Source organism: Lygodium microphyllum, chromosome 29 (assembly GCF_053477565.2).
Source record: "Lygodium microphyllum isolate KBCC chromosome 29, Lygodium_microphyllum_v1.1.10, whole genome shotgun sequence".
NCBI classification, from domain to species: Eukaryota; Viridiplantae; Streptophyta; class Polypodiopsida; order Schizaeales; family Lygodiaceae; genus Lygodium; species Lygodium microphyllum.
In genome coordinates this window covers 106,549,376-106,574,402 of record NC_141163.1, presented here as the reverse complement: position 1 = coordinate 106,574,402, position 25,027 = coordinate 106,549,376, and positions in this window count along the sequence as shown.

Here is a 25,027-nt window from a genome sequence, read left to right as displayed (position 1 = left end):
CTCTGACTCTCTCTCTATCTCACTCCATCAATAATACATCATATCCTCACTACAATCTCTCAAAATCACACTCAATAATCACTCTTATGTCGTGGATACCCCTCCCAAGAGGTATGTCTGATATGAAGGGTCACCAGAGCCACTACAGTGTCTCTTCACAGTTCACTACTGTCACTTCACTCTAGTCTTCTCTTGAGTCTTCAACAGTTACTTCTTCCACTTCCTTCAGCTCTTTTGCACTTGTATTCACCTCTTTCCAAGGCTAGAAAACTTTCCCAAAAATCACACATACATTCCACAGAACACTTACAGAACAGTCTACAGAACAGTACCAGAACAGAGACAGTACAGAACAGAACAGAAACAGAACAGAAGCAGAAGCTCTACAGAAGACCTACAGAAGGTTACAGAAGGTCATCCAAACCACATAACTCACTCTCAAACCATTTCAAACTCTCACAAAACATTCAATAAACTTTCACAATATCTCTTTCTTCATCAATCAATACTCCATCCCTCCTTATAGAAGACAATCAGAACAAAACAGACCAAAACAGAGCAAAACAGAAGGTATACAGAACCATTCAGAACCTATCAGAACATCACAGAACCACCAACAAACATCATGAACTTCCAAAACACAATCAATATCATCCAAAACACTCTCAAACCATTTCCTAATCAACCAATCATCCCATAAAATCAACCATTCAGCTTTCAAAAACAACAAAAATCAGCCAAAAAACAAGTCATTTCAACACTCAACAGATTTACTATTCAAAACTAAGATTTTTTAGCCCAAAAATTAGTCCAAAGTCATGGAAAAATACTAGCATTACATCCACCAACCAATAGGCATCAATAGCCTATTATACAGGCATCAAGTGGAGTGTAGATGAGCTCCAATCTTCATGTAGAGATCTATGACAGACATAAACAATAGGTTTGATGTATACACAATCAAAATAGAGCTAAATATTAGTGTCCCAAAACCTTTACAAGGCTCAAAACATGTCAGGGATCAATGCAAGCAGTGCCACAATGCCCAAGAGACCAAGCTTGATCATCATCAAGAGTAGGGGAGCTATCCAGGGGCAGCAAGAAACATGCGCAAATCACGTTGATTTGTTGATGGATTCTACTACTCCTACTGAGGGTAAACCAGATGAAAAAGGGCTGAATCTTGAGCCAATGAAGGCCTAGTATAAGCCCAATCTAGCCTAGAAAGGCTTCATGCAAGGTGTGATGAGAACAAGCTCCAATGGTGGGATCTATGGCTGCCCCTGATCTTGCAAACCTTGCTATACCTATGAATAGCAATGAAACCTTGAAATAAATGAAGAAAAACCTATGATGCAATGCCTTGAGGGTGCCCAAAGGGACCGACTAGGTGGTCGAGAAGTTGGGGAGTGACAAAAGCTCAAGAGAGTCGACTATGGCTGCCACGAAGAAGACCCAATGAGTGTGGTAATCAATAGGAAGCTAAAAACACCATGAACTAAGCTCGAGTAGTCATGAATCCATGCTTTGATACCACTTGAAAGGTGAGAAGGATCAAAGCTTGATTGGAAGAGCTATGGCGGGAGAGCAAGAGCAAGAAAGAGAGAGAGACACCAAATGGGAACTCCAATAGTCACAATGTGTGACCAGGCTTTCCTTTATTCAAACTGTCACTGAAAGAATAAAGAATAAAGTGACGGTGACAGGTGCCCACCACCTGCAATATGCAGTGGTGGGTACTATCAGTGTAGTAATACATGAGCGGCTAGGGGAAGGTGCCTTTACCCCCAACAAAAGAATTGTGGAGGCATCCTTTTGGATTTTTAGTCCTAGCCTTTCCATCAATTTTGAACTCATAATGTTGACAAAGAATCCCATATCCACAATGGCATGATCTACTAATAGACCATCAACATATGCTATTACCCCTTGGACAATGCTTTTCAACATGTTCAAACCAATCATCTCCCATACCGACTATTCCTAAGGGTTCAATGATATAACCAATGCAAAGAATTTTCTTAACTCTTAATGCACTCTTGGAGATAACTTGATCAATTGCAGGAGATTCACCTCAAGCTTTATCTCATAAAGAGAAATAGCTAAGTCAAATTCATTATAATTAGCAATGGTTCTCTTCTCCCGCCAGACCATTCTTTCTCTTGGTGGTTGAACAAGCTTAGGTGCCTCTTTCTTGGCTTGTACATTCTTCTTCAATAGCTCCTTATTGGAGTCAGCTTTGACACTAGTATCTTTTAGAGGACCAACTTCCACATCACGATTAAGGACTTGTGTCCCCATAGGATTCTATTTAGGGTTTGCCTCAATAGGTTTTGTATTATTTCTAATGTCTTCTTTAACCTTCTAGTCTCTTGTAATAATGGCTTACAAATTGGAAGCCTTAATGGTGTTAATATGCATAGCTTTGATCAGGCTGACACCACTACCACTAGGAAACTCTTCTAGGATAGCTTTTCCTCTATGCAATATTTTCTTTGGTCCCCCATCTTGCCTTTGAAGGTTATTCCCTTGTGCTCGATGATTAATTAGACCAAGCTGCTTACTCCCTTGTTGAAGAGAGCTAATCTTACTCCAACAAGTACTAGCTAGATATCCGAACTTCCCACATATGTCACATTTCACATTATGGCAGTTTCTCAGAAAGTGTTGACCACCACACCTTACAACTAAATATTGATGAACCACCCTCTTCAGGACGTTGACTTCCTATCAAGTTTTGATACTTCTTTGAGAAATTAACATCTACGGCTATTTGTCTATATTGTTTTGTCATCATATCGGTAAAATGCTTCATCATGTCCCTAACCTCGTGAAGAACATTTGATGCACTAGATTTATAACCATGATCATCCTCTTACTGTTCAACTGGCCTAACCACTTGTTTAGGGATTGATCGTTGATTAATTGGCATGACATTAGGGTTCATCATTTTTCTTCCATTATTTAATGGAACCATTTGGCTAGCCATTGGCATAGCTACATTAAGAGAAGCTAGCATCATGGGCACAATTTGCATTATGCCTCCTCTTCCATTCAAATTGGTCATAGGTGTACTAGTCACACCTTGACTTTCATGGTCAATGTAGCTACTTCATAATGTCAAACCTTGCAATCATTAAATGGGAGGTCAAACAGACTCCAATTGATGAACAGACACCTGCATTGGATTCTTAGCGTCAAAATGCATCTAGCAAAAATCCAACTCCTTGATCTATAATTGTTTCATTTTGTACCAAAAATGCCTCTTTTACGGGTCTTGGGATCTTTTTGCACTTTAATTTTGGCTTTAAAATTCGCTCTCATTGATTTTCAACACAAGGGTCTTTTTTCTTTTGAGTATCCTTTAACCTTCTCTATTTAAAATGCATTTGAGATTTTTATGGTGGTTTATTTAGATGGAGTTGAGTATGGAAATTTTTATCAAAATATGTGCTACCATCTAAGTGGTTCTTTGTTAAATTCGGGGCACGTTTCTAAGAGAGAATTATTTTTCATCTTGGATGGAAGGTTGATGGAGATGCCTATCCTTTCCATGAGTGAGACTTGCAAGTGTAAATGTGGGTGAAGATGTGTGTGGATAATGCCACAATATTCATATCTCAAGTGCTAACATCTACGTAATATGATTATTTAATGAAATTCCAATGATTAGTTGATTTATTTTGGCTAGCTGCATTTATTCAATTAATTAATTTTATAATATGATTTTTAAATTTTTGACAAAAGTTTATGTGTAGAGCAAGATGAATTGGATATACGTGGTAAGCACAATTTATTCCAAAGACTTCTTCATGAAATATTTAAATAAGATGTACCATCGTTTATTCTAAGGCACGTGTATATCCTCTTTGTAAATATTTATTGATATTTGGAATTCTAGGAGATATATTGAAGAGGGCCTATCTTTGGGTAAAGAAATATTTATTTTAATATTATAAATACAACATGGAGGAGATACCCACTCCATGTACGGGGAAAAATTGCACCCAATAATGTGTCGCTCAAATTTACTTTACTTTCTTTAAGTCTATTTTGAGTTTTATGAGTTAGGCTTTCAATTTTTATAAGAAAAGAGGGTAAGGGAGAACTTCTTTGGTTCGCTATGCACAAGTCCTGCATCTGATCTATGCAACAATGGTATCAAAGCCAAGCTTACATTTGGGCCTTCCAATCGCCTATCATCTTGTGTGAAGGCGAGCCTTTTGGAGCAATCGGGCTCTTTGGTCCAAACCGATTGTACGCTTAGATTCCCCAGGCTTCAAAACCCCAAACCCCTCTATGTTTGCTCAGAAATTCTATAGTTCAGGCCAAGACTGAAAAATTCAACCCCCTCTCCATGGCACCATCATTCAATGAGTTTTATGCCAAAAGAAAGGTAGTTGAATCTTAATTAAGCTTTTAACCTCACTCTGTAAGCTTTAAGCTTATTAAAGCTTGAATTTCCAATTCGTGTGAGGAGGTGTGGTGTTTTTGGCTGCCGCCTACAAATTGACACCATGTTTATGTCTTAAAAAGTCAAATTTTTAATGCACTAAGGTTTAAAGCCTTAATTACTCTCTTCTTACTTAAGCAGCTTCACTCTCTTTACTCAGAGTCACTCGTAAACTACTCAAGATCAATCCAAGTCACCACTGACTTCTAGCCTCTAAGAGGTGATTCCTACTCGGTCACTGTGGGGCTACAAAATTGCATCAAACTATCATTAAAAATTCTAGTCTTTCTTGCCTATTCCGTGTTATTATTTTGCCAAGAAGTTGCACTTTATTTTGGTGCTTACATACCAAAGTTTTATTGTTACGAGTGAAGTACCTCTTCAAGGTGTATTTATTATTCGAATATCTTCATCAAGTCATCCGCAATCATTGTGTCTCATGAATGCCCATCCAATACTGTAAATTTTAATTCTACATCATTGTTTCTTGAACCAACCATGGAGCAACACATGGATTTATTGGTCATGCAACTAGAGGAAGAGCGTCAACATCGAGCCCAATTGGAGCAAGAGCTATGATCTCTCAAGCATCTATCCTCTCACATTTCTTTTGACAATGACACTATGGTTTTGCACCATCAATGCCACCCTTGAAGCACAATCCAATTAAAAAGGAAAGATAAGCAAACACACCTTTAAATTTAATACTTACGATAATATTAAAGATGGTTGTAAGGTTCTCTCTTGGAAAAGTCAATTTGACTCATATTTTGATAATAAAAATTATGTTGAAAATGATAAAATCACATGTGCTTTATATTATTTTATTGACAAAGCTTCTTTATGGTGGGATGTCACACACAAGAGCACTAGTCATTCTCTTACATGGGAAGTATTCCGTATAAGAAGGTTCTCACTAATTTTCTTCCTTCCCAATTCAAGCTTCATGTGCAACAACAATGGGATGTCTTTGTGCAATGAGAGCAAGAGATCATTACTCAATACACTGAAAGATTCTAGAATACTTTGCTCTGCAACTTCAAATGGTCGAGCCTGAATAGCCAAATAGACTTTTAAAAGAAAGTACATGTCCATCCTTCTTTTCTTTTTCCAAGCTAAAGTTAACATGTTCAAACCTAATATATTGGATGTGGCTATTTCTATGGCACACGATGCTGAAAAGAAACAAACTAAAGATCGACAACAACTTCTAGTTTCCACGAATATGGGTAACAATAATTCTCATTTAAATTCCTTTCATTCTTCCGACTTTCAATTTGGAAAGGATCATTCTAATCATCGACCTTGGATGAGAAAATTTTATAATAATATAAGCTAGCCTAATTCTAAGGTTTCTCATCTGCCTACTACTTTGCTTAAGTCATCTGAACCTAAAACTGTTAATCCAAGAGTCTCAAATACCAAATCCAATATTCTTTTTCTTTACTAGAGCTCCAAAAGGTGAACTGCTAGGTCAAATTAATTTTCTAAATAAAATTACTGTTAAAAACCAACATCCAATTCCTCATGTGGATGATCTATTAGAAAAATTGCAAGGTGCTACTATGTTTAGTAAAATTTGACCTTAAGTATGGTTATCATCAAATACGCATGGCTACCTCATGGCATTTACAAAACTATCTTTAGGACCGTATTTGGCCATTATGAATTTCTAGTAATGCCCTTTAGTCTTACTAATGCACTTGTCACCTTTAGTAAATTGATGAATCAAATATTCTTACATTTTCAACATTGTGTTATTGTTTTTTTAATGATATCCTTGTGTTTAGTAAAACCAAATATGAACATAATTTATATTTAGTTTTTGGTTTACTAAAACAAAATCATATTTTTGCTAACCCAGAAAAGAGTACTTTCTTTCAACCAAAAATTGAATACTTAAATCATATTGTATTTGCTAAAGAAATACAATTTGATCCATGCAAAATTGAGGCTATTAATACATGGCCTATACCCGAAAATGTGCATGAAGTCTACTAATTTTTAGGTTTAGTCAGCTTTTATCATAAATTTGTTAGAATTTTCATTACTTGCTTTGCCATTAAACTGTATTATTAAAGAAGGTCTTGCATTTCATTGGGTGAACCAACAACGATCTTTTGATTTACTAAAGCATGCATTAACTCACACACTTGTTTTACAACTTTCTGACTTCAATAGACTATTCTTTCTAGTCATTACTAACGCTAGTGATTTTGGCATTGGTGTTGTATTGATACAAGATGATTATCCAATTGCATACTTTAGTTGTAAATTGGAACCTTCTGAACTTAACTATAATACCAATGACAAGAAACTTTTAGTTGTAGTACATGCATTATCAATATGAAAAATTTATTTAATGGGCTTAAAATTTATGATTAAGACAAATCAATACAATATCAAACACCTTCTTTCTCAACTGCAAATTTCTAATAGTCATATTCAATGGGCATCTTTTGTTCAATCTTTCCATCGTTTAATCCAATATCATCCCAATAAAGAAAATTTTGTAGCTCATACATTAAGTCGTAGACTGTCTATAAATAATATTTTTGTGCTTTCTACATCTTCATTAGATGCTATGAAAAATACTTGCTTGCATGACTTTGATTTTCATGATGCTTGGTTGAATTTTTCTGAAAACTAATGGATTCATGTTAATAAATTTTTATCTATGATGGATTCCCCTTTTATGAGAAACATGTATGCATTACTCAACTGTTTCATCATTTTGTTCTCCAAGTTCATGATCCACCTTATATGGGACATCATGGTATCATTTCTACTCTACATAATTTGCAAGAAGATTCTTATTGGCCTCATATGAATCAATATGTTTTTGCTTTTGTTTCTAAATTTCTTATTGGCCAACAAATTAAAAGACATCATGGTTAGCAGAATGGTTTGTTAATACATTTACCTATTCCTAACTCACCTTAGGAACAAATATCAATGGATTTTATTACTAGTTTGCCATTGACTTCTTCACAAAATAATATGCTTTGGACTATTATTGATAGATTCAGTAAGCAAACATATTTTATTCAATGCAAGAAAACTCTTTGCTTCCCAAGCTACGAATCTTTTTCTTAACCATATATTTTGTCAGAGAGAGAACTAGGGAGAGAGAAAGAGGAGAGAGAAGACTGCAGAAGAGAGAGAAAGATTGTAGGAAGAGAGAGAAGAAGAGTGACGAGGATATTATTGTAGTCTTCTTCTATCAAAAGATTGTAGGAAGAGAGAGAAAGACTACAATCTTTTGATAGAAGAAGACGAGTAGACAGCTTGCTGAGTAAACAGTCTTTCTCTCTCATTTGGACCAAATCTGCCATAACTTTTGATAGAAGTGTCCAAATGAGATGTACCATATATCAAAACAAAGCTCTTGAAGAGTACTTTAAGCCCATATAGATGGCTTAATTCTGAAAATTAGGTACGATAAAAACTGTTCTAAAATAGCGTGTTGTCCTGAACCAGTCTGCATCATTACTAGCTCCATAAGCAATAGGCTTCAGCCACCAATGTCTCCCTCAAGTATGGATACTCATCCAATATAGAATCAGGTCTCCAAGAAGCCTCTTTAGATGGTAAACCTCTCCATTTGATCAAATATTCCACAATAGAACGTGATCGAAGCTTCTTTTCACACTGACCTATAATAGCCTCTAGGATGTACTGAACAACACCATCTTCATCAATGGGTGGCAGCTCATCAACTATATCCACTGGATCACCATAATAGGGCATGAGCTGACTAACATGGAAGACATTATGAATCTTTGTAGAAGAGGGAAGCTCTAGTTTGTATGCCAAATCTCCAATTCGTTTAAGGATCCTGTAAGGGCCATAAAACCTGTGGGCAAGCTTATTACTGGATCCATCTTTTAACGTAGAGTACTTGGATTTGGGCACCTTCAACAAAACCAGCTCTCCTTCTTAGAACTCTAAAGGCCTCCTCTTCTCATCAGCATATATCTTCATTTGATCTTGAGCCTTCCTTAGATTCACCTTGCATTGCTGAAGAAGGGTCTACATTCTTTCCAACTCCTCCTTCCCATGAGGATTGATCTTTTCATTAAAGATGACTGTGGGTAAGGGCACCTTGTAACCATACAAAGCCTCAAAGGGTGAAACTCCTATGCTCGCATGAGTGGAATTGTTGTAAGCAAACTCAGCCAAGTGTGTAACCAAGAATCCCATGAAGTTTGGACATCATAGCAAAAATGGCGAAGATAAGTCTCCAACCATTTATTAACTCTCTCTGTTTGTCCATCAGTTTGAGGATGATAAGCCGTAGATGGAGCTAACTTAGTGCCCACAGATGTAAATACCGCTTGCCAAAAGTCACTCATAAACTTTGAGTCCCTATCATGGACAATCACTTGCGGTAATCCGTGTAGTCTAAAAATATGCTCCATAAACTGGTTGACCACTTGAGAAGCAGTAAACTGAATCTTTGTTGGGATAAAATGACCTGCTTTGGTGAGTCTGTCAACTACCACATAAATACTATTCCACCCCTTCTTAGTAGTAGGTAAGCCAGTAATGAAATCCATAGTAATATGAGTCCATTTACCCGTAGGAATAGGCAATGGCTGTAACAAACCTCCTAGCTTATGGGTGCTATCCTTATTTTGCTGACAAGGTATACACTTCATAACGAAGTCCTTGACATCTTTCCACAGTCCTTTCCAATAAAAACTTTTGTTGATCCTGTCATAAGTCTTGAAAACTCCCAAGTGTCCAGCTAAAGGCGAAGAATGTAACTCCATAATTTTCCGCTTAAAAGAAGAAGTAGGGGGAATAACAATCTTGCCTTTCCACCAAATAAGACCATTTTTAAGCTGGTAATGTGAGTTTTCTTCCATAAGACCTTGCTGTAATTTCTGAAACAGTTTGGCTAAATTCCTCATCTAAAAGATAGGCCTCCTGTAGTTCTTCAATCTAGTCATTATGTAATTTTGTCATAGCTGAAACTTTGCAAGCCCACATACGAGAAAGAGAATCAGCCACTATGTTATCTTTGCCCCATGTATGAGTGATGTCAAAATCATAATTCTGTAATGTAGCTACCCAACGACGTTGCTTTGGAGTGAGATTTGACTGAGTAAGAAAATACTTGAGTACCCGGTGATCACTATGTACTCTGAATCGGCTGCCATATAAGTAATGGTGCCACTTCTTGATTACATGCAGGATAGCCAACATCTCCTGGTCACAAACATTCATGGCCATCTCCTTATCTGTAAGCTTATGGCTCTCAAATGCAATTACTCCATGCTCCTGAAGCAAAACAGTCCAATGCCACGGCCACTAGCATCACACTGTATAGTAAACTCTTTGGAGAAATCTGGGCATACTAAGATAGGAGCAGAAGTAAGGAGTTCCTTTAACTGGTTGAAACTGCTATCTGCAAGAGCATCCCAAAAGAAAGCCTCCTTCTTCAACCTGTCAGTCAAAGGAGCTGCAATTGCCACATAATGCTTTATAAATCGGTGATAGAATGAGGATAGACCAAGGAATCCTCTAAGAGAGGTAGTAGTAGTAGGCGTTGGCCAATCTCTTATGCATTGCACCTTCTTGGGATCGGCCGGTATTCCTTTTTCACTGACTATATGTCCCAAGTATTCCACTTCAGTCTGCATGAAAGAGCACTTCTTCTCCTTAGCAAAAAGCCTATGATATCTCAATACATCAAAAACCCTCCTCATATGTGCCAAGTGATCCTGTAAAGTCTTGCTATAGATCAAGATGTCATCAAAGAACACCAAGACAAACTGAAAGAGGAAAGGTTGCAAGATCTTATTCATCAGGCTTTGAAAGGTAGCTAGAGCGTTTGTAAGCCCAAATGGCATCACCAAGAAATGATAGAGCCCACGATCAGTCTTGAAAGCAGTCTTGACTTCATCACCCTCTCGCATGCGAATCTGATGATACCCTGATCTCAAATCAATGTTCATGAAGAATCGAGCCCCCTTAAGCTCATCAAGCAAATCATCAATCCTGGGTATAGAACACCTGTTCTTCACTGTTATCTTATTGAGATCCCTGTAGTCAATGCACATTCTAGAAGATCCATCTTTCTTATTGACTAACAGGATAGGAGATGCGTAAGGTGAAGAACTTGGTTCAATGAATCCCATTTCAAGAAGTTCTTTGATTTGCTTAGCTACTTCCTCTCGTTCACACTTTGATAATCTGTAAGGTGGCTTATTGATTGTCTTTGAGTTGAGAACCAAATCAATGGGGCGATCCACCGCTCTCTTAGGAGGCAATGAAGTAGGTACTTCAAACAAATCTCTATAATCCTCAAAAAGAGCTGTCAAGGCTAGATGGTTTGCTGAATTATTGGGCTGATCCTGTGTTTCTTTGTTCAAATGCAAAACAAGTATTTGTGAGCGCTTCTTGTACTCTCTTTTGAGTTGTTGAATGGTGATAAGCTGAAAATTAGATCTACTAGGAATTCCCTGTAAATGGATAAGCTCTCCATTGGAGATAAACTCCATATATAACTGTGAGAAATCCATAGTGATCCTGCCTAATGTCATCAACCAATCACAACCAAGTACAATATCTTTAGGCCCCATTTCCAGAGTGATCAGGTTTACTTTGGCTTCAAAATTTTCAGCCAACTGCAAAGAAACCTGTGGGCAAATCTGTGTGCTAATTTCTTATTCACCATTAGCCATTCGTACTCTAATGGGTCGCTGTAAGTCTGTGGGAACACAATTTAACTTGTCCATGATGGAATTATTGACAAAACTATGAGTACTGCCACTGTCTATCAGGATGAACACTGGCTTTCCACATAAGCTTCCCTTCATACGAAGTGTATTAGGGCTCTTAGATCCCGTCCAAGCATCCATAGAGATAGAACAATTAGTGGCAGCAAGCAACTCATCACAAGATCCACAGGGTCAAATGGAACATCTCCACCTGGATCAAAAGGAAAAGAGTCGGCTGGATCATAGAAGTACTCTTGTCCAACTTCCTCCTCAAGATCTTCATTTTCAGCATTAATTGCCACTGCATTAGCTTCATCTATGTCATCTTCAAAATCCTCAAAAACCAGCATACTCTGAAGCTTAGGTTTGACATTTTTGTATACACACTTTGAAGCATGATCATGTGTATACTTTTCTCCACACTTGAAACATAAGCCCTTGTCCTTCCTTTCCTTGTAAAGATCCATGGGAATAGATTTGAGATTTGTATTAGCTGAAATGGACTTAGGCTTACTGTCCCCCTATTTGAATTCAACTTTTGGACTATTTGCTATCCTGAAATTACTTTGAGGCCTAGAAGCATTAAATGGAGGATAAGTCGGCACCCGTAAGCTCTATTAGGCACATGATTACTGCCATAAGTGTTACCAACTTGTCCCTGCTTTAAAACATTCCTTGGCTGACCATAATTGGGCTGAAATGAAGATTCTTTCCTATACTTTCTTCCATAGCGCTCCGCAAGCTCAATAGCCTTGAAAAGTAAAGTAGGATTTTGCGCTATAACATCAGCTGATGGCTCCAAACCATACATAAACTTGTGAAGCTTAGCCTCATCACTGATGCTTTCCACATACATGGTCAAGTTGAGGAATTGGTTTGTATACTCTCTTACACTTAGGCCCCTTTGTTCCAAACCATACCATCTCCATGCTAACTTCTCTTTCTCAAGAGGCGAAACAAAGACTTCAGCTATAAGTGCCTTGAAAGCTTCCCTATTCTCTACAAGTATATTCTCTTTCTTGATATACCTCCACCAAGTATGGGTAAATCCTTCTAGATGCAAGGAAGCAAATTGAATCTTCATATTATCAGTTTTAGGGTATATATCAAAGTAGGACTCCATCTTAGAGGTCCATTCCTCTAAGTCTGATGGTGAAGATGACTGGCCATTAAATTTGGCTAAAAAAAATTTGTCCTTAAACTCCCTTTCATGAAAGGGTTGCTCTCCCAAAATTGGCTGATCAGGATTACCAAGTACAGAGTCTCCAAATTGAGACTGAAATCTTCCAATAGGTGGCTGAGAATTACTATGTAATCTTCCTATTGGTAGAGCACCCCTAGAATTTTGAGTATGCAGTCCAAAAGCTTGAGTATTGGCCCCATTCAAACTGCCCAAATAGTCATCATGCCTCTATGAAGCTTCTCCTACTTCATACTAACTATTTGGAATGCCTCTTCTTCCAATAATCCCATTTCCATGACCATTTTGATTAGATGGCTGAAGTGGGGCTGAAGGGCCACTGTTTGAACAAGCCTTCTCATTAACTTCTCTTGATGCCATTTGCAACTGCATGAATTTAGAGATTTGTGCCATGAGTTGTTCATTGGATTCCACCAACTTATCAATAGAAGCCTTGGTCTGATCGGTAGATAGAACCATCTGCTCCATTCTTGACAAGATGGCCTCATGTCATTCCCTATGTCTTTGTTCATGGGCACACAAAGTATTATTGAGTATACTGACTTATCCTTGTTGTTGAAGCTCTTCAGGGTTCTCTTGAAGTGTACTATCCATCATGGAATCCCTGATTTGCTAAGCATAATCTTCCTGGACCTTATTTTTGCTTTTATGTCCTGCCATATTAGTGCAGTCCTGCAGTACCCCCTGTTAGAAAAACAGCTATAACTTTGTCTAGGAAGCTCCGATTTCAATTTTTTTTTGTGCAAATCGAAGCTAAGAATGCCCTCTTCGAGATGAGCTATAGCACGCCATAACAGGTTTAGGACAGAAAATTCTATAGCTGGATTTCAGAATCTGAACTGTCCAGTCCTGCACCCTGTCTAGACCTGTAAGTGCCCTGTTTTGACCCTGTAATGCAAGATAGTAATCCCAAATGGCTACTAAACCCTACAAAAGGGTAGTCACCTCTCTTTTGTCCCACTATCTCCCCTGGCATCCACCTTTTTCCTCGGTGAGAATATCAACATGGTAGAGGCTAGTGTTCTAAGCAATCAGCATGATATGCATTTCTGAAATATTCATTCAGCCTTTCATGAGATGCAATTGAATGAGATTTTGAAAAATTGGGATAGGAGAAGGGTCTTACCGATGCAATTCAGTGACTCATTGATTGCTAGTACTTACCCTTTTACAATATTTCAACTTGGGCAAAAGAAATTCAGCCAATCAATCGGATTAGAGTTAACAAATTCATCAATCAATGGATTCAGTCAATAGGATTCAAGTATTATGCTGAAATTTCAAATTGAAGCCTCTAATTCATTGATTGGAACTAATATGCATAAAGCAAGCATTGCATTCATGAATAGATGGATTCAAGCAAAGGTTGGCTGAGAATTTGATGAATAATGTTTAAATCTTTAATCTCTCAATCAAATGGATTAACCTCAGTAATTGGATTAATGAGAGAGTTTAAGAATTGAAGAAGAGTACCTTTGACATGGCTGAAGATGACTTGATCAATCTCATATGCTTGATAGAGCCCCCAGTTGTCCAATGTTGGTAAAATAATCCATAAGGCTTGTTTATCCGATGCTTAAGAACAATCTTGGAGCTTCAAATGCTTGAAATTGAAGCATTAAACCTGTTTCCCCCAAATTTTTGCTCCATAGAAGCTCTTGATCTTCAATCTTTAACCATTTCGTGCTTAATCCTTGAAATTTGTTGAAGAATCCTTGCTGAGATGATCCCACGGGTTAAAAGAATGAAGAATCTTCAAGAAATTGTTGAAAATTGAAAGGTCGGGCTGAAGCTTTCATGGCTGCCATGGACTGTTCACCTAGGGTTTATGAAGAGGCTGAGGAACCTTGAATGGAGCTGAATCTTTCCATTTAACTGATGATTTTACTTGCCAAGGATTAGGAAGAGTGCCAAGGGCTGAAGAGGAAGCAACCTGAGCAGGAGGCAGGTTGAAATCAGCCCGAAAATTGCGCTGCAATTTTTGGGGCTGTTTTTGGCTCCATAGCTGAGCCAAACTGGAGCAATCTTGTGCTCAACCTGAAGCTTTTGAAGGGAGGGATCTATTCTAGGCAATTTTTGGTCATGAAGATCAAGGGTTTGAGAGAGATGAACAGGTCTTGGTGCTAAACTTCCATGGAACCTGCAGGAAACTCCAGGAAAGGGGAAAGAGAACCCCCTCTTTTCAAAGTAACCATAGTTTGTTCCCAAAACTAAGCCCGTTTAACCATCCTTTACCCTAATTACCTTCAATTTTGCATAAAATTTGATGACGTCCTGCCATTTAAGCCATTACCCGCCATATCTAACATTGGATATCTCCAGATGTAGTCTCTTACTAACTGTAGATGTCCTTCAGCACTCCACTAGTCACTGTCTTGTACCATTTTTGTCTGAAATAGATTTTGAAGTAGGAAAATGTGACTGAAAATGGAAGAAAAGAATGGATCAAAGACTCAAGCTCTGATACCACTTATTAGAGAGAGAACTAGGGAGAGAGAAAGAGAAGAGAGAAGACTGCAGAAGAGAGAGAAAGACTGCAGGAAGAGAGAGAAAGACTGCAGGAAGAGAGAGAAGAAGAGTGACGAGGAGAGAGAAAGACTAGATTTAAAGAGAGAAAGACAAGAAAGAAGGGGAAGCCATAGAAGCTGTGAGCAAGAAGGGAGAGAAAGATTGTAATTGTATTAATGTGTCAAAAAGATGTGAAAATTTACATCTTCTCTCCTTTTATACCAATGTCAGTGTGACATGGCATAATATCAATATTATTAACACTAATTTGTTATTCAGGCTTCTTACATATTTGTATATCATGGTTTGCCAAATATTATTGTCTCTAATTGTAATGCCTATTTTTGCAATAATTTTTGGATAACTTTATTCTCTAACCTTGGGGAGTCCACCTATAAGAAATCATCTATATAACGTGCATTTAAAGGATATTAAAAAATACCCTTTGTTTACATGCTATAAGGCCTTAAAATGACCCCTTTTACGTTACTAAATTTATAGATTTTTTTCAAATTGTAATAAAAAACCCTTTTGTAAATAAATTCTATAAATTATACTAAATATAATATCCTTTCTTTTGAGCTCACGTGATGTTCTATAAAGTTAACTCCTCGAGTCTCTAACCTTGGTACTAAAATTGATTTTAGTTCAATCTTTGATCCTAAAACTAATGGCAAATCTAAAGCTACAATAGCACTATTCTTGATTTGGTTCGTGCCTATACTATCTCTTTATCCAGCACATATGGGATCAACATTTACACCTTTTACCATTTGCTTATCATAATACACCTCACTCTGTTACCAACAAAGCACCTTTTGAAAGTATCTATGGTCGCAAAATGCCAACATCAATTTTTCATTTAAGTCAAAAAGTGGCTACTGCTAATGATTGGGTATTTACTCATTCCACTATTTTTGAACAACTTAAACAATTGATTGATAAGGCCCAGCAATCCTATGTTAAGCAAACTAATAAGAAATGCCAAGCTATGCATTTTAAATAAGGTGATTATTTTTGGTTGTGAATTGAGAAATGTAGACTACATAGTGTTGAGAAGAATCCTAATATTAAACTTGCACCTAGATTTTATGGACCATTCAAAATTCTTAATTGTATCAATCCTAATGCTTTTAAATTAGAATAGCTTGTACAGTGAAAATTTCATAATACCTTTCATATTAGTCTTCTCTATCCATTTAAAGGTTCATTACATGTCCATCTTGTGTATGATTTTCCACCATTGCTTGAAGATGAAAATGAGCTTTTAATTCCTTAATCCATTCTTGATACCGATTACATCACCACCCATACTGGTAATACTTATCCTTGCTATCTTGTAAAATTTCAAAACCATTCTATTGAGAAGGCTCAATGGATGACTGCATATGCTTTGCATGGTTATCCATATTTATTGACTCCACACCTAGCCAATAGCAATTGAGGAAAATTGCTATTCCACCCTAGGGGTATGTTGCTAGGAGGCACCTACACGAGGGGATAAGCACCTTCAATGGTTCTCCCTTATGTGCACGTTGACGGGACGAGTGCCTTAAATAGCTCTCTGTTAAATGTGGGGCACGTTTCTAAGAGAGAATTATTTTTCATATTGGCCAAAGGTTGATGGGGATGCCTATCCTTTCCAAGTGTGAGACTTGCACACAGCTAAAGCTCTATGTGGGTAATGCCACATATTTATATCTCAAGTGCTAACTTCTAGGTGATTTGATTATTTAACGAAAGTCAATTATTAGTTGGTTTATTTTAGCAAGTTGCATTTAATTAATTAATTAATTTTCTAACATGATTTTTTGATTTTTTAAACACAAGCTTATGTGTAGAGCAAGATGAATTGGATATACATGACAATCACAATTTATTCCAAAGACTTCTTCATTAAATATTTAAATAAGATGTACCATTGTTATTCTAAGGCACACACTCATCCTCTTTGTAAACACTTATTGATAATTGAGATTCTCGGTGATATATTGAAGATATTTTAGAAATACTTTATGGCTCCCAATAGTTGTGGGTTGTGCAACTGATTGTAACCATCGATTCAGTTAACTCAAACTCTTTTGCAAAAAGAGTGATTTTAAAGGGCCTATCTTTGGGCAAAGAAAGATTTATTTTAATATTATAAATAGGGCATGGAGGAGATGTCAAATCCATGTAAATTGCACCCAAATTGAATAGTGTGTCGCTCAAATTTACTTTACTTTCTTTAAGTCTATTTTGACTTTTATGAGTCGTGCTTTTAATTTTTATAAGAAAAGAGAGTAAGGGAGAGCTTCTTTGGTTTGCTACACACAAGTCCTGCATCTGATTTGCTCAACAGAAGCTCATCATGTCTAATTTTTGAAGCAAGTTTTTGTCTTCATCTCATAATTCTTCAATTTTGAAAGTGTGAAGAGTTGGGACAAGGTCTAAGAATTGAAATCCCATTGGCTTGGGATTGAGAATGGTGCATAGATCAGATGTTGTATGCACACGTAGTGAGCACTGGAAGGTCCCCAAGAACAAAAGAACTCTAGTTTTGCACAAAGAATAAGAAAGAAAGCTTGCATGACATGAAGCAAGAGACTAATTGGGTACAATCTCCCTCCATGTGTGAGTGCTCCACAAAGCATGTATTTGATATATTATTCATCTCCAAGCTCAAAAAATTACCCAATTTACAATTAGCACGCTTTAGCTTTTGTGTTTGCTTTTGTCCCACTAAAGAATTAAAGCTATTGGGCGCCCAAGGAGTCGGGTGGTGCCCAAATACAATGTCCAATACAAATATTTAAATCGTGCATCCATGCGCATACAAAATAATAAATAAATATCAAGCGCTTCAATAAATAAGCGCGTCAAAATAAATATTGGCGCCACGTCTAAGATACGCGCCCATCAAAAGTGATAATAATTTGAATACACACTATTGCCCGATGCTTTCCAATGCCACCACTGCTTGCTCTACACATCAACTGAACACAATTGTTAGAAAATAATAAAATTAAACCGACAAAAGTGAATACCTAGCAGTCTTCAGCTAAAAATTAAATAAATTGGTTAGAACTCAATCCTAACCTTAATTTATTATGAGTGTGCACTCTAAACTCATAAACGTATATTATTTTAAATATGTATTTTGCGGAATCACCCACTTGCACATTAAATTAACAAGACGCCCGAAAAGGACAAGCATCCCCATCGACTTTTCGTACAAGAAATCCACCTTGTGTATGAGCCTCGACAATAAATAAAATTTTACGAAATCCACTACAAAACCTCACGGAATCCACTGTGGAATATGTTGAGATGACAAGCTCAACACATGCGGACATTAATGATGGACCGCCTGGTTAGATGGGTCCACATGTCTATACTTAGCACATCGGTGGTCATTATGACTCTCACATGGCCACTAACTCATTACTTATTATATTCAGGTTGTTACACCTATTTACAGATGGCATAGTTATAGCACCAGTCGACTACTAGTGTAGTTGGTTATGCATTGTTTGACTTAGTAGGCCACTTTCCTTTATATTGTATCTTATCTATACTTTGTGTATATTGTAAGGTGTGTGGAAGAAGAAGAAGAAACCAGCAAGAAAACGTTTTGTCCTCCATCTCTCTTCTTGTCTCTTGAGTGAGCTTCTCCTTGTGCATTCTGTGTGTGTTCGGTGCAGCATCTTGAGCAAGTCCCCCCACCACGTGATTCTTGACATGGTATCAGAGCCGTGCCACTGAGAGAGGCTGATTTCGAAGGCTGAAGTGAAGGAGAAGAAGCAAGGTTCAAGCAAGCAAGAAACGGGTAAGAAGCTCTCCCATTCTTCCACTCTCTCTCTCTTGGATAGTGCCTGTGGAGGCACCAGAAGCAGGGCAGAGCAGAAATCTCAGATTGCAATGAGATTTGGTGTGCGCAAAGAGCCCTGTGTATTTTGGCCATCCGATGTCATTTCAGGTCCCGTTTTAGACTTGCAAGGTTGCGTTAAGGTATCCTGCAATTTCAGCTATGTCTGTCGTATACAGGTACATAGGTTACAGATTTCAGATTTGTAAGTTCAAAGGTATTTACCAGTGAATAAACACAAGGTTTATCTACAAACTGGTTGCAGATTGCATGTATTGTTGAGCAGATAGTGAAAAAGGCTGTTTGGTGTATTACTGTGCACTACAGGTCGAGGATTGCAGAAGATTTGCTTGTTGTTTGGCATTAGTTTTGTGATAATGGCAGAGAGCAGTGGAAATCCCATTATTGAGAAGCTTGACAAGAATAGCTACCCTTCATGGAAGTTCCATGTGACAAACTTCCTTATTGGAAAGGGCCTTTATGAATTTGTTTTAGGTGAAGAAAAGGAGCCAGAGTTGGGTATCCCTCCAGACTGTAGATGAGTTAAAAGCATGGAAAGAGTGGAATGGGAAAGACAAAAAGGTGATGTACTAGCTATCTGCAGTAATTGATAATAATACTATGCTGGGACATATCAGGAATGCAGAAACTTCACATGCAGCTTGGAAAATTTTTGAGAGCATGTTTTCAGTAAATACAAAGGCACGAAAGATTCAACTCAAGTAAGAGTTGAATGCCTTGAAGAAAGGGAAAATGTATGTCAATGACTATGTTTTGAAGGTGAGGAGCATTATAGATGCCTTAGCAGCGATTGATGCAATGCCAGATGATGATGATTTGGTTTCATCCACTCTGAGTGGCCTTAACATTGAGAAGGCATGGAAATCATTTGTTACTTTAGTATATGTACGGAAGCCATTTCCAGATTTTGATGAGTTGATCTCTCTCATGATTACCGAAGAGATCAATATGCAAGGTGATTCGTCTGAAAGAAATGGTAAACAAGTCCAAGCATTTTACTAGAGTTCAGGAAGGGGACATGGAAGATCCTCTTCGAGAGACCGTGATATGGGACGTGCTGGCGATAGCCAACAAAACAGGTTCAATCAACAGTTTGGTGAAATGCACGTTTCTGGAGGCAGAGAAAACAGAAAACTTTAGAGGCAGGGGGAGCTCTAGAGGAAGTAATGGATGGTAGAACAGAGGTTCTAACATCTCTGGTATTGTGTGTCACTACTGTGGCAAAACAGGTCATATTGCAGCCCAACGTTATGCTAAGAAAAATGATATTCGCAGTGGTAAGTTGTAGCAAGGAAACTATGCATCTTCTTCACGACAGAATGAAGACAAAAAAGAACGTATGTTTATTATGCAGCATATGCTGAATGTTGTTACAAGAAAGGGGACACATGATGATGTTTGGTATGTTGATTCAGGTGCATCCAATTATATGATCAGCCATGTAAAATGGTTTGGAGAGATGCAGGATTTGCAAAATGCAGGTTATGTGCAGACAGGTGATGATTCATGCCACCCAATTTCACACATTGGAAAAGTTCACTTGTCCTTGCATGATGGTAAGACAAAGAGTCTTTTAAATGTATTACATGTGCCATCTATTACAAAGAACTTGGTGTCAGTCAGTCAGATGGTAGAGCAAGGGCTGCAAGTCAGATTTAATGCAAAGGGCTACTTTGTAGAAGTCTTCAATGACAAGTGCAGGTTGGTTGCAAAGGGAAGTAGAATTGGACATATGTTTACTCTGGATGGTGGAATTCCTACTATGAATGCTGCTATGTATGCTAAAGGAAAAGGTGTTGTTGTGCAGATATTAAAATTTGGCACAAATGCATTGGACATGCAAATGTACAAAGGCTGAAATTAATGCAATCCAAAGGTTTGGTAGGCTTGCCTACATTTAGAATTACAGAATTTCATAAGGTATGCGAAGCATGTCAGTTTGGTAAGTAGGAAAGTCAACTCTTTTCACATGACAGAGATGTAAGCAAAAATATCCTTGATGTTGTGCATACAGATATTTGGGGGCCTACACAAAATGTACCTCTTGGAGGCATTTCATACTTTGTCACATTCATTGATGATTGTTCTAGAAAGCTGTGGGTATATTTTATGAAGGAAAAGAGTGAAGCGTTTGAGCACTTTAGAACTTTCAAGGCTGCAGTTGAAAGAGAAACATGCTTGAAAGTAAAGTGCTTAAGGTTAGATAGAGGGGGAGAGTACCTCTCGAATGAGTTCAGTGATATTCTGAGGTCTCATGGGATACAGAGACATTTCACATGCAAGTATACCCCACAGCAAAATGGGGTTGCAGAAAGGAAAAACAAGCATATTACAGAAGTTGCACGCGCCTTGATGGGCTGAAAAGAATATGCCTAAGCATTTTTTGTCTGAGGTTGTTCATACTGCTGTTTATATTATGAATAGAACTCTCACAGCTGCAGTTCATGGTATGACCCCTCAAGAATGTTTTACAGTCAAGAAGCTTGATGTCTCACACTTGAAAGTGTTTGGTTGTATTGCATAGGTTCATGTGCCACATGAATTGCGGAAGAAACTGGATCCAAAGGCTAAAAAGTGTGTCTTTGTTGGATACTCTTTAGAGCAAAAAGGGTATCATTGTTATAACCCTGTCACATGTAAGTTCAGAGTGAGCAGGGATGTCATCTTTAATGAAATGAGCAGTTGGTATGCATCTAGTGGTAGTGCATTGGATGATGATGATGATCATGACACTCATGTGTAGGATGAAAAGCAAGAATCACGGACTCTTAGTGGACCAGAGGCATCATCTGGTAGTCCTTGGTCTGGGAGACTAAGGAGTAGCTCTACATCTTTAGGTGCATCTAGTAGCACTATAGGTAAAGACAAAGGAAAGAATAAAGTGTCAGATGGCATTGATGCAGTTCTTGATGGAGACTCCAGTGGCTCAGAGAGCTTGGATGATGAGCTTGGCATTCCTTCAGTGAGAACTTTAGGTGTGCAGAGAGCACGCATCAATGCAAAGACTCCATTGAGTGATCCTGTGGTACGCAGGTCTAGCAGGGTGAGATATCCTGTTAATAGATTTGGTTTTGAAGGTTATGCAGCTCACCATTATGCTTATATGGTGAAAGTGATTGAGTATGTTGAGCCCGCATGTTTTGAGGAGGTTGTTGGTCATGCTCATTGGGATGCAACAATGGATGAGGAGATGGCTACATTAGAGGCCAATAAGACTTGGGATCTAGTATCATTGCCGAAGGGTAAGAAAGCTATTGGATGTAAGTGGGTTTATAAGATTAAGCACAATGCAGATGGTTCTATTAGTAGGTACAAAGCTAGGCTACTTGCAAAGGCTATGCCCAGACATATGGCATAGATTATGAAGAAACCTTCAGTCTAGTTGCTAGGATGGCAACTGTCAAATGTGTGATTGCTTTGGCAGTAGCCAAAGGTTGGAGGTTGTAGCAAATGTATGTGAAGAATGCCTTCTTGCATGGTGATTTGCAGGAAGAAGTGTATATGGATCAGCCAGCAGGTTATGAAGATTTAGAGCATCCCACATATGTGTGCAGGTTGAAGATGGCGCTCTATGGGCTCAAGCAAGCACCTAGAGCATGGTCTGACAAGATCAGAGAGTATCTTGTCAATATTGGCTTTTATGTTTATGATGCTGATCACTCATTTTATGTGAGAAAGGGAGATGCAGGTTTGGTCATCATAGTCATCTATGTGGATGACTTGATTATTATAGGTGATAGTGATAGTGGAATTGCTGAACTCAAGGACTTTTTGAAGAAGAAGTTTGAGATGAAGGATTTAAGTAAGCTAAGGTACTTCCTTGGCATTAAGGTGATCAAATGTGATGATGGTATATGGCTGTCCCAAAGACAGTATGGCTTGGATATGTTGTCCAAGTATGGTATGACAGCATGCAAACCACTTTCAGTCCCATTGGAGAAGAATGTAAAGTTAAGTGCTGATGTTGGGGATGAGATAGAAGACCCTACTATGTTCAAGAGGATAGTGGGGAGTTTGATCTACATGACCATTATAAGGCCAGACTTGAGCTACATTGTTGATCTTGTGAGTCAGTTTATGCAAGTACCTAGAAAGCCACATTTGGATGCAGTTAGACGCATATTGAGATATGTGAAGTCCACATTACATTATGGACTTTTCTATGAGGCAGGTACAAATGTACAAGTGTTTGGATACACAGATGTAGATTAGGCTGGTAGTATGTTTGATAGAAGATCTACCAACGGATACATGTTCTCTCTTGGTAGTGCAGCAGTTACTTGGAGCAGCAAAAAGCAATCTACAGTTGCCTTGTCGAGTACAGAGGCTGAGTATAGAGGTGCTTCTATTGCAGCATGTGAGGTATTATGGCTGCAAAAGTTATTGGTTGATTTAGATGTGCACGTGGAAGATCTAGTTGTCATTTATTGTGACAACATGAGGAGTTGGCTAGGAACCCTGTGTTCCATGCCAGGACAAAACATATTGAGGTACACTACCACTTTGTGAGAGAGAAGGTACTAGCAGGTGAGATTGACTTGGTGTATGTTAGCACACAGGATCAAATAGCTGACATCTTCACGAAGGCATTGGGTACAGAGAAGCTTCAAAAGTTTCGAAGCTAATGTGGAGTTGCAGAGATGCAGTTGAGCTTGAGGGGGAGTGTTGAGATGACAAGCTCAACACATGCGGACATTAATGATGGACCGCCTGGTTAGATGGGTCCACACGTCTACACTTAGCACGTCGGTGGTCATTATGACTCTCACATGGCCACTGACTCATTACTTATTATATTCAGGTTGTTACATCTATTTACAACTGGCATAGTTATAGCGCCAGTCGATTAGTGTAGTCGGGTATGCATTGTTTGACTTAGTAGGCCACTTTCCTTTATATTGTATCTTATCTATACTTTGTGTACATTGTAAGGTGTATGGAAGAAGAAGAAGAAACCAGTAAGAAAACGTTTTAGCCTCTATCTCTCTTCTTTTCTCTTGAGTGAGCTTCTCCTTGTGCATTCTGTGTGTGTTCGGCGCAGCATCTTGAGCAAGTCCCCCCACCACGCGATTCTTGACAGAATATGCCTCCTGGCATCATACTCCTGAGGTGGGATAGTAATTGTCCTCAATTGCTATTAGCTCAATTTGGAGCCAGCAGTGAAGGGTAAGTACTTAGGTCTCGAGTGTGCATCCATTGGGCCTCTTCAACATAATGATTTTTAAACTTAACCAAATATCTAGAATATCTACGGCCAGTTCTAGTGGTCATAAAGTCAGTATCTAGAATAGTTTCAGGCTGAATGATTTCAGTTTCTTGTTCTAGTAAAGGAGGGTTTTCATAGACAGGGTGTACAAGTAATTTTCCTCTAAAAGGTTGTAATAAATTGATATAAAAAGTGTTGTGGATTTTTTAGTGTTGTGGTAATTGTAGTTTAAATGCATTGTCATTGATTTTTTGAATGATCTTGAAAGGTCCATAAAATCTAGGGGCTAATTTTACAACAGGGTGTTTGTCAACACTTTGTAATCTTCGCTTTTCAATTCGTAACCAAGCATAATCATCAACTTTGAAACTCATAACTTTTCTTTTCTTGTTGGCTTGTTTTGTGTATGCTTGCTAGGCTTTGGCAATCATATCTTTAACTTCATCAAAAATAGTAGCATGCATGTTAGCAATATCAAAAGCAACTTGAACTTTATTTGGCAATGATGTAACAGGTGTAGGTAATCTATATCCATAAATAATTTCAAATGGTGCTTTCTGTGTAGCTATATGTGGTGTGTTATTGTATGCAAACTAAAGTAAATGTAAATGTGTATCCCATGTTTGTGGTTTTGAAATTGTGTATGCACACAAAAGATCTAAAATGGTACTGTTAGTAGCTTCAGTTTCTCCATTTGTTTCAGGATGAAATGCATATGAAAAATCAATCTTTTTTTCTAAGTTAGCAAACAAAGTAATCCAAAAATTATTGCAGAATCTAGAATCATGGTCAGAAATAATAACTTTTGGCAAACCATGATTAGTGAAAACAGTTTTCAAGAACAATTGAGCAACTTGAGATGCAGTTAATGTTTTCTTGTATGGAATGAAATATGCTTATTTGCTAAACCTATCAACATTAGTCCAAATCATGTCATGATTAGCTTTAGTGTTAGGTAAACCAGTGATAAAGTCCATTGAGATCTGTTCCCATGGTTGTTCTCGAATTGGTAAAGGCATTAATAAACCATGGTGTCTTTTAACTCTTTGACAAATTAAGCATT